Raw genomic sequence first — 10,017 nt, 5'->3', positions numbered from 1 at the left:
ATATATATATATATATATATATATATATATATATATTTATCGTTATACATTTTATATATTTTGCACACTGTTGTTTTGTTTATTTCTCCAAGTTAACTTGTTTGTAATGAAAAAAGAATGAAAAGTCAATTAGTGTAGTTGATTTTTCTTCCGTTATAGGTCAATGATAAATAATGAATTTGCTAAATGATAAACATAAAATTGAATATATCATATAGTTATAAAGTTAAATATTCCTAGTTCCTTCCATATAAACCATGACGTAAAACTTAATCTTAAAGACCTTTCCCTGTCCTCCATATAGTTGCATATTCATTATTGTTGTACGTTAATTGTTGAAAGAGTCAGAAATTTTTATTTGAAAATGTACCTGTGTGAATGATTCCGCTCCAAAATATCCACATCTTCAATATTTTATATTTAAATGCAAAATAACAAGAAGTGGCTATTGTTAATGTGAAGTCTTAATTTGGTTTACTAATTATGTTTTGTTTCGGTTGGTTCCTGGGGTATCTTTAAATTGTTTTACAAAGCGACCATCTTTCCTGGGATGAGATATCCATTATGTGGTAAATATAGTATTTTAGCGAGTTCATATTTTGGAATACCCCAGTAGATACTGATGCACGTGGAAATTATACTTGTTTATACCGACAACTGAAACAGGTCTATTAGTGCATACGTAGCTCAACTTAACAACAGTATCTCTAGTATAATGAGAAAACATTTTTTAAACTTAGTTTAAGCCTTTTCTTATCTTTCGTTTTGTATTTTGAATGAATTTCTGTATGTAATGTATTCTCCATATTTAAAGTCATTGTACTTTAATACGCCATTGCAATTATGAACTCAAGGTCAAAGGATTCTTGATCAGGGAATAAGCTAGATATGTTCTCACCAATATTAAAACTCTGAGGATTTGGAGTAGATTAGGTAATTTATATTGATATACTGCAATTCCTCCCTTTAAGAGTAGTACTTACCAGTAAGTAAATTTCGGTGTCTACCTAAAAAAATTTAATTATACGTCGATTTGTATTTATTGTGAACTTTTAACATAAATCATTTGCTTCGTAATGATGCACTCCTTTGTAATAAAATCTCTTCAACGATCTAGGCAAAGTATTAGTATGTTATTTCGGTGACGTTCGGTTTCTGTATACGGGAGTCTTTAGAATAATCCTTGCGGTACAAATATTTCAGCTCATTACTTAAATCTATAACTATATCACAGCCACTAATATATACTAAAACATTCTCAACTACTATCTAGATTTTGTCTCAATTATTCTTTTATCTCTACCATGGAAGACGGTCACTTATTGATATAGATTTTAATACTCATCAAAATTAAAACTTTATAAACAATAGCCACTGACCATGTTTCCATGTGTTGCACACATACACTACTGAAGACAATCCATCATGTGTTCTGCATGCGAATGGATGAATATCTCTTGCTCGGTGGATGACAATTAAAATGATGAATGTTTGATGATTTCTTTTTAGCAGTGTTTAGCAACCAGTCCTATCCAAATGCGTTTACGAATATTTTTACTTCACTATCGATAATTTTTTACCTTCTTGGACCGTTATAGCAAAATTGAACTTACAATAAAATATACAAATTATACGTTAAGTAATTTTCGAACATGAAAGTTCACCAATGAATACACACATATACACATAGATAAAAACATACATACATATGTATGTGTGTGTATGTGTGTGTGTGTGTGTGTGTGTGTATGTGTGTGTGTGTGTATATGTGTGTGTGTATTACAATTCTTCCATGATATGTTCTGAGTTAATGAATGCATACTTCAGGCAGATGATTTACAACTCATGGTTTCTTTAAAAAAAAGGAATTAGAAGAAACATTCATAAGAAGAAAGTTGTCCTTAACGTAAAACTTGAAGTCATAGGAATATTGTCACAAATATATGCACTCTACTCGACCCACTGAGATCAGACGTTTCTTTTGTGAGCCCACTTATAAAGTATTACAAAGAAGAGATATGTGCTTGTGCGTGAGCGTTATCTACATACATATACATATACATACCTACACACACACATATACACATTCTGTGAGCGAGAAAGGTATATGTATGTATGTTTGCTTGTGTACATGTATGTTAGTTATTCAGTTTTATACCTAGATTTTTTTGCAAATCGAGAAAGAATCAGTCTCTAATTTCGATCCAAGGCTCCCTCATTGAAATTTTAACCTTCAGCAAGATATTTGTGCATGTTTGTGTGCATAAATGCAATTATTAGAGTCAGCGCATGTGCAAATTTGTGTGTTTTGATTTATGTATGTATTCTCATGCATACAATTGCATGTCTAGACTTGAAAGCAAAATTTGTGGAATGTTTTACAGATTGTGATGGTTTCACATTGCTTGTTCAGATCATGTTGGGGTCACCAATTTAGCCAATATACAGTAGACAGTGTACCAAGAAATGTAGACGGCAGTTTTCCATAAAGACAATGATAAATATTATGAGGCAAACGAGTTGGGTCTGTGTTCAAAAGAAAAACAATTATTAATACAGTTTCCAAACAACGCTGAGCAAACGTAAATTACAGAAATTAAGGTGTATGCTAAACATTAGGATGTAGACGTACAGTCTGGTAAAAAAATAACAGTTGTAAGACGTGAATAAATTCAGTTGCACTTACTACAATTTATAGGTTTTTCAAATTGGAGCTGATGTCAATTCCACGATACAATACAAATTAAGACACACGTCATAATGTAGATATAAATCTTGCTGTAGACGTCAATTTCAGCAAACCGGGTAAAAACGATATACGCTTCATAAGAGATTAAAAAAACAAAGACGAATGCAAAATGAAGTGGCATAAAACAAATTTAGCTCATTTTTCATAATGACTAAAATAGTACAAAGGTAACCTTCCAGGCTCTAGTTAAAGCTGACAGAATGAGAAGCTTGGAAGTACATTATCAACGGTTTAACGTCTTCACAGCCACTGACTCAACTTTTAGTTATTAGACGCGCCTCAGACTTGGGTGAAGTAGTTTGAATTTTCGCAACACTAGCTTTAACTGGTCAGTGTCTGTCTCAAACAACTAACTCGTGCTACAGTAAAAAAAAAATTAAATTTATCACCTCTTACTACACACACAATTGCATGTGTAGACTTTAATGTAAAATTTGTGGAACGTTTTACAGATTATGACTGTCCCATTGATGGTTTCATTCTGTAATCTTCTAATTAGCTTTCTCTTTTCTGGTTTTGAGAAGCCTAATTTCTCAAGATTGGGGCTTAGGAAGTTTGTTACATATACCATGATTACATGCGTAAACCTGAACCTGTAATCCGGATAGAGTAGCTGTGGAAAATTCAGTAGTTCAGCGTAGGTGCTTTCGTTTTTGCTGACCTTTAGCTTTATGCTGACATCAGCTGGGCAATAGATTTCAACTATTGTACATAGTTTCACTTCACTGTTCCAAATCACTATATCTGGTCTGTTATGCTTACATTTATAAAGATTTTCGCAGGGATATTCTACCAGTACTCTTTCGTACTACGATTGACTATGGCCCCTACCATTCTTTGCGTGCTTATCTATTTAGCCTGAACATCATCTTCGCGATGGATCTTATTGTAGAGTGTCTCGGTTAAGACATCATGTCTCATCGGTAGATAATAACACAATGGCATTTTTGAACAACTGCTTATTATATGCGTGATATATTCGGTATTTTCTCCACAAAGTCCGTACCGGTTGTGCATTAGCTATTTGGTTCTTATTTCCTGTTCCTTGATTGCAAAAGCACAACCTTCAAAGTTAGTAATCCGCTTGATGGTTCATGATAGACTGCTTTGATTATCAATGTTACTGTCATTCTAGAGCTTTCTTTAGTGACATGATCCATGCTACATGTGCCCTCGTAAGATGTGTTTTCATCTATTCCAAGGTACCTGCAACACTCTTGATCAAGTTAGGAGAAACATTTGATGGAGATGTAACTAATTCGGTTAATAGTTTTCCCACTTTTCACAACTCTATAGCAACATTTATCCTCATCAAACTCCAGCCCTATATCCTTTAAGAACGGTGAAGCCAAGTCAGGGCTATTTTTCATCTCATACAAACTTTTAGAATTCAGTTTCCAGTCACACACACTAAAGTAGAATTTTAGTGTCTGTCCCTTGTGAATCAGTGAGACACCCTACAGACTTCATATGCCTGAATGGCAAACGTGCTACTGAAAATATCAGCAACACCAAGGCTGTTTCCTTGGAATATACCTCTGCGATACTGTATTTTATTCATGATAATAAAAATTCCTTGTATTTAACTTCAAGATGGTGGCACGAGATGAAGCCATGTCAGTTACGGCTTTGACTACGCTCTCTGGAAATTTAGCAAATCAAGGAGCTCGTAGCACCCACGAGCGGGTGACAGAATCAAAGGCTTCTGAAAGTCCAGCGAAATTGAAACCAAAATCTTCATATGTTTTCCGCACCTCTGACATAACAGTTTTGTTTATCAACAATTGCTCAAAACTTCCCGGTACTCTCTTCTACCAACTGCTTCTTTTGCTGTAATGGTGTTATTACGTTCACAGTGGCCTTGGAGGAAGATCTCTAAACATTTCGTATATATTTTATACTTTAAGTCCTGATATGAAATTGACCATAGTGTTTTGCCATGTGGGTGAGTCTGCTTTGGGGGATCAGTTTCATCTCTGACAGAGCTAACCAGAGCGGTATGCTACTGTTTTTATTGAGAGCATACTGATATAGATTCATAAGATACGGTCGGTAGAAGGTTAGTTTCTTTCCATCCTGAAGTTTTATTCAATTACAATCACAAGGGTATCTCCATCGGTACTGTATGTGTTGGCGTAATGCACGGACAATAATTACTCGGAATTTCTTCCAGCCACAGAATACCTCCAGATTTTCCTCCAGAAGAGGTCTACGTCTTCTCGTGAAGGAGTTTCTATGATATTTACTGCTTCTCTTCTCATTCTGGTTGAATTTTCTACTTATTTTTCTTTCGGTATTTTCCTCTCATGTCAGAGTTTCTCACACACGGTATTTAGAACCTGGTTGAGAGTGATCAGTTTTCCATTGAGTCTTTTCTTTTTGTTATCTCCAAACATCATTTCTATCTTCTATCACTTTTTGACTATGAGACGTATAGTGATTTGCTTCTTGGCAACCAACAAGAACTGTCGCATGGCTGATGTTCTTCCGTAAATCAGATATCTTTTTCTCTATCTTCGAATTCCACGGTGGCACGCTTTTCGTTGTTTCGCTTTTGTTTACTATTTGAGTGTCGGTCATGTATTGCTTTGCAGTAGTAGGCAGGCCATACAGACAGATGTTAATCTGCCACACTGTGTGTTCAATACATTGCTGTAAATACTCTTATCCAGTTTCATTGATAGCTGTTAATAAATACTGTGTCTGTTAATCTTTTTGTTTGCTTTGGTAGAGATTAACCTCTCTTCAAGAGGGTACTAAGGTACTCAAACCTAAAGTTGTTTTATCTGAAAAAAATTTACAAACGGCATATTTCACCGATATTTAAATGTGACCACAATGATCGTTGCGATTGTGCCTGCTATTTACTATAGTAGTAGTACAGGAACAATGGCCAGTTGCTTTCACGTATTTATTTATACTGTTTGGAATAAAGTTAATTTCAAATCTTTCTTCAATAAAGTTACATTCACTAACTTTCTTCCTACGTTCAATAAATGTTGCTTGTTAATGTAATTGTTTCGTGTAACAAAATTCAGTTCTGGATGGAGATCGTCCCAGTATGCTTTTAATCTCTTCCTACGTCTAACAGCGGGGTTTTGTTTCACTCTTATATAAGAGCTAAATAGATGATTATTCAGTACATAACTCCAAGTAAAATGTGTTTAGTAGTTGCAGTTTCTTCTATAAGTACAGCTATAAAGTGTCTGTTTACAGTTCGAGATGTTGCCTTCGTTCTATTTTCAGCTTGTGTTATTGTTGATGTTGTCGTATCCAGTCATGTTGTTGGTAGTAACTCTGCATAATAAAGTCAAGTTTTAGTCGGAAAACATTACGACCTTGTATAAAAGGCTCCTTCGGATACTTCCTCTGAAAATTAACCAGGTATTTAGCATGGAAAATATTTATGGCCTCATATTCGGAGGTAGTATTCATCATATTCCCGATAGATAGTCTCTCAAATATGTGACTTGATGCTTGAATGAGTATGTATGTATGTATGTATGTATGTATGTCATTATTCAGTTTATTTCAAGCTTTCTTGCCGAAAGAATCGGTTTCTAACATTGATCCAAGGTTCCTTCATTGGAATTTCAAGATCAAAAACAGGGTATTTTTATTTGTATGTATGTATGTAAGTATGTATGGACGTGTGTGTTTATGTATGTATGTATGTATGTATGTATGTATGTGCAGATTTGTATGTTTTATGAATGTATTCTCATGCAAATATTTACATATCTTGACATGCACATATATATTTAAATGATAAACTTCTGGAACGTTTTACAGATTTTCACAGTTCTAGTGACGGATTGGATCTGTAGTCTTCGAATTAGCTTTCTCTTTTCTGGTTTTGAAAAGCCTGATGTCTCAAGATTTGTATTTAGATATGTTACATATCCCAGGGCCACAATAATTACAGGTATAAGCCTGAACTTGTAATCTGGATAGAGTAATTGCAGGTTTCTCAATAGTTCAGCATAGGTGTTCTCTTTGCCACTGTTCTTCAACTTTATGTTAACATCAGCTGGGCAGCTAATTTCCACAACTGTGCTCAGTTTCTCTTCTCTATCACAAACCAGGTGTGTTGTGCTTGCATTTTATTGAGGTCTTCACTGGGACATTCCACCAGTATTCCTTTTCGTTATGAGTGGCTATGGCTTCTACCATATTATGGGGTTTTATTTCTTTGTCCTCGGGATTATCCTTCCGACCGATTTCATTATAGAGCGTCCTAGCTACAATGTCATGTCTCATCGGTAGATAATACCGTCATGACATTTTCGGACAACTGCTTATGATGTGGGTGATATCTTCAGTATGAACTCCACAATATCTGCATCAGTTGGCACATTTTACTGCTTTTTCTGTTTCTCTATCCCTTATGTGCATCAGGTACTTGGTTGATATTTCCTGTTCCTGGATTGCAAATGCATACCCTTCAAGGTGGTAGGTAGTAATCCGGCTATTCGTCCATGATAAGCTGCTTTGATTATCAATGATACTATCATCGCGGAGCATTCTACTAATATATCCATGCATAGTCTTCTGCTCATATAGGCTCATCCTTTCATCTTATAACGCGTTGCGGTAGAGTCATGCAACTTCTTTGGGCTTAGGTTATCAGACACAGTGTGTTACTCAAGGAGCTGCCTTCCAAGTCTTATGATGTTATCAACCAAACTTGTTCAAGGGATGCACTTCGACACATGGTGGTTAAAAGATGTTGCCGACATTCAAAGGAATTTTGGATCGATGTTAAGCCTCTGCCGCCTTGTTTACGCTTTAGGTAGAGGTGGTATACGTCACTGTTTATGTGGAAATTATGAGTGCTTGTTAGTATTTTTCGGGTTTTCATATCAATGGCTCGGATATCATCAAGCGTCCAATCAAGCAGCTCAAATGTTAGTATGAGTACTGGCACTGCAAACACATTGTGGGCCACTGTTTTATTGAATGTAAAGAGTTCTGAGGAACAAATTTTCTTTATTCGGCGGTAATATTCTTTACTGGCAAGTGTTTTGTTACAGGTGCCATTATAAGATATATTTTCATCCACCCCTAGATACCTATAACATTCCTCCTGTTATAGTAAAGCCTTGTCTAGAAAAATCTACGCTTACACACTTCCTCAGAATAAATGTGGAACACATTCATGAACAAATCGCATGTACATAAGGTAGCAAGGGAAGCAAAGAAATAAGTGCTGCCATATATGCATAATCATCAACATGACGTTGAGCATGGCAACAACAGTACGGATAATTGCTAAAAAGAAGCAAATTATTTCAGATGGAGAAGTGTATGGTTATTTGGGTGAGGCAAGTGCAAATTGTTCAATACCCTGAGCGATGTTTATATATTTAAAGCATATCTATACATTATATGTATACTCCTTAAGATGTGTTGCTCGGTCATGAAGCACAGGTAACAACATATATCCGGTATGGAAGTTCATGCATATCGCAGGCACCGCAGTTCTAAAGTTATTTTCACACCACATTAATACTCATTTCCTTTCAGTTTGATTTGAATTTTAAAGGACCTACGTAATTTCGTTAATTTTCATACACATTACTGATGATGTAGCCTCTGGAACCATCAAGGTAGCGCCTCGGAAAGACATAAATGTTGTCACTTTAAATGCAAATCGCTCGTATCTTGATAAACGAAGGCTGGTTAGCAATGTGAATGTGGCACAAATTACCTAAAAGAAAGGGCAGGTAATTACTGCTCGAAACATTTGTTCATGTCTACTAGATCTGGATCGACATGTGGCAAATCTATGATGGCAATATTTCAAGTTTAACAGTTGGCGTATAAGAAAAAGAGTTGAGTATATTTAGGTCGGGTAAGTCAACGCTTCTGCTACATACCACATTAGAGAACGATCCCTTTTAAAGAATTAGATACAAAATTGTGAAAATGTTTGAGATCGAATATAAGACATTTCATTCGAAACTTTGTACAAATAAGATATAGGTCAACATACTTTCGGGGCTACATTTAGCATGTTTACAGTAACATAGCTAGCGAATAAGAAACTTGGAACAGAAATTCGATTTAAAATAAGTTAATGCAAACTGATGTCTAAATAAATTGAACCTATATTTCAGACTAAAATGTTCATGTAGGAAAATAAAAGTAGAATAAGTGTATAAAATACATTAAAATTGGATTTTACTTTTTATCATACTGTAACATTAGATTTTTCAGAAAATGACATTTCGCTGTTTCTATAGTTGGAAAAAAAAATGTAACGGAAATATTCAGTTATGTTAACATAACGCGTGTTTGTAATTAAAAAGGCATTCCAGATCTGCTATTGCGATACATTTTACGTGGTGACGAGAAACAAAAATGTAGAGAAATTAATTTTTAAAATGGCAAAAGCAGCAAGAAATAGAAGAAAATTAAATTATATACCTATGAAATATACGGTATACATTCGATTGAGAGCTTCAGTAATACTATCTGATGATTTATAGCTTGTACAATTTCAATTTTGCAACAACCTTGGTATTAGAGGCAATATTGTGGAACACACTGAGTTTGTAAAGACTTAATAGAATATCAAATACATAAAATATTGGCTGATGTATTAATAATGTTTCAGTATAAAATTTATAGTATTAAGTCACATGAATTTTTGAATTACTAATGCACGACATTTTATTGCAAACAAAAATAGAATGGGTTCACAAGAATATGAAAATATAATGGAAAAAATGTTATGTAGAATTCGATTTTACCGGCAGGAAATATGCAACAAGATACTATACGTACACACGCGTGCGCGCAGGCACACACGCATACACACATACACACACACACACATATAATATTTAGTCGTCACTAATTGTGATTGCGCGTGCTACAAGCATATATATTGTTAAAAATAAAAGTTAAATCGCTTATAGCTGCGTAAAAGCACATTTATGCATACTGACAGCGTACATAACGGCCCAAAGAGCGAAGCAAAGCTAGAACATTATCTACAACAGTTATCTACCCTGTGTGTATGTATAATGTACTTTAAGCAGCTATAAGTTTTTAAACTCTTATTCGTAGCAATATGTGTGCTTCCATCAATACAGTCACGATAAAAAACGACTATATTTTGCCTATATGGTTTCTGTTGTGCCCAGCTGCCAATAAGTTTATGCTCCACGACTTGACATTCGCTAAATCAGACATAAATGTATGTGGCACACACACACACACACACACACACACACACACACACATACACACACACATATATA

General features: G+C 34.9%; 1 protein-coding gene across 1 annotated transcript in view; it reads left to right on the top strand.

The window, feature by feature from the left end:
- LOC106873299 (neuronal acetylcholine receptor subunit alpha-10) overlaps positions 1-10,017 on the top strand; it is a 1,066,434-nt gene that overhangs the window by 807,786 nt on the left and 248,631 nt on the right. The gene's annotated exons all lie outside the window — the stretch shown is intronic.

Source organism: Octopus bimaculoides, chromosome 1 (genome assembly GCF_001194135.2).
Source record: "Octopus bimaculoides isolate UCB-OBI-ISO-001 chromosome 1, ASM119413v2, whole genome shotgun sequence".
NCBI lineage: Eukaryota > Metazoa > Mollusca > Cephalopoda > Octopoda > Octopodidae > Octopus > Octopus bimaculoides.
This window is presented reverse-complemented; position numbering and strand designations above follow the sequence as displayed.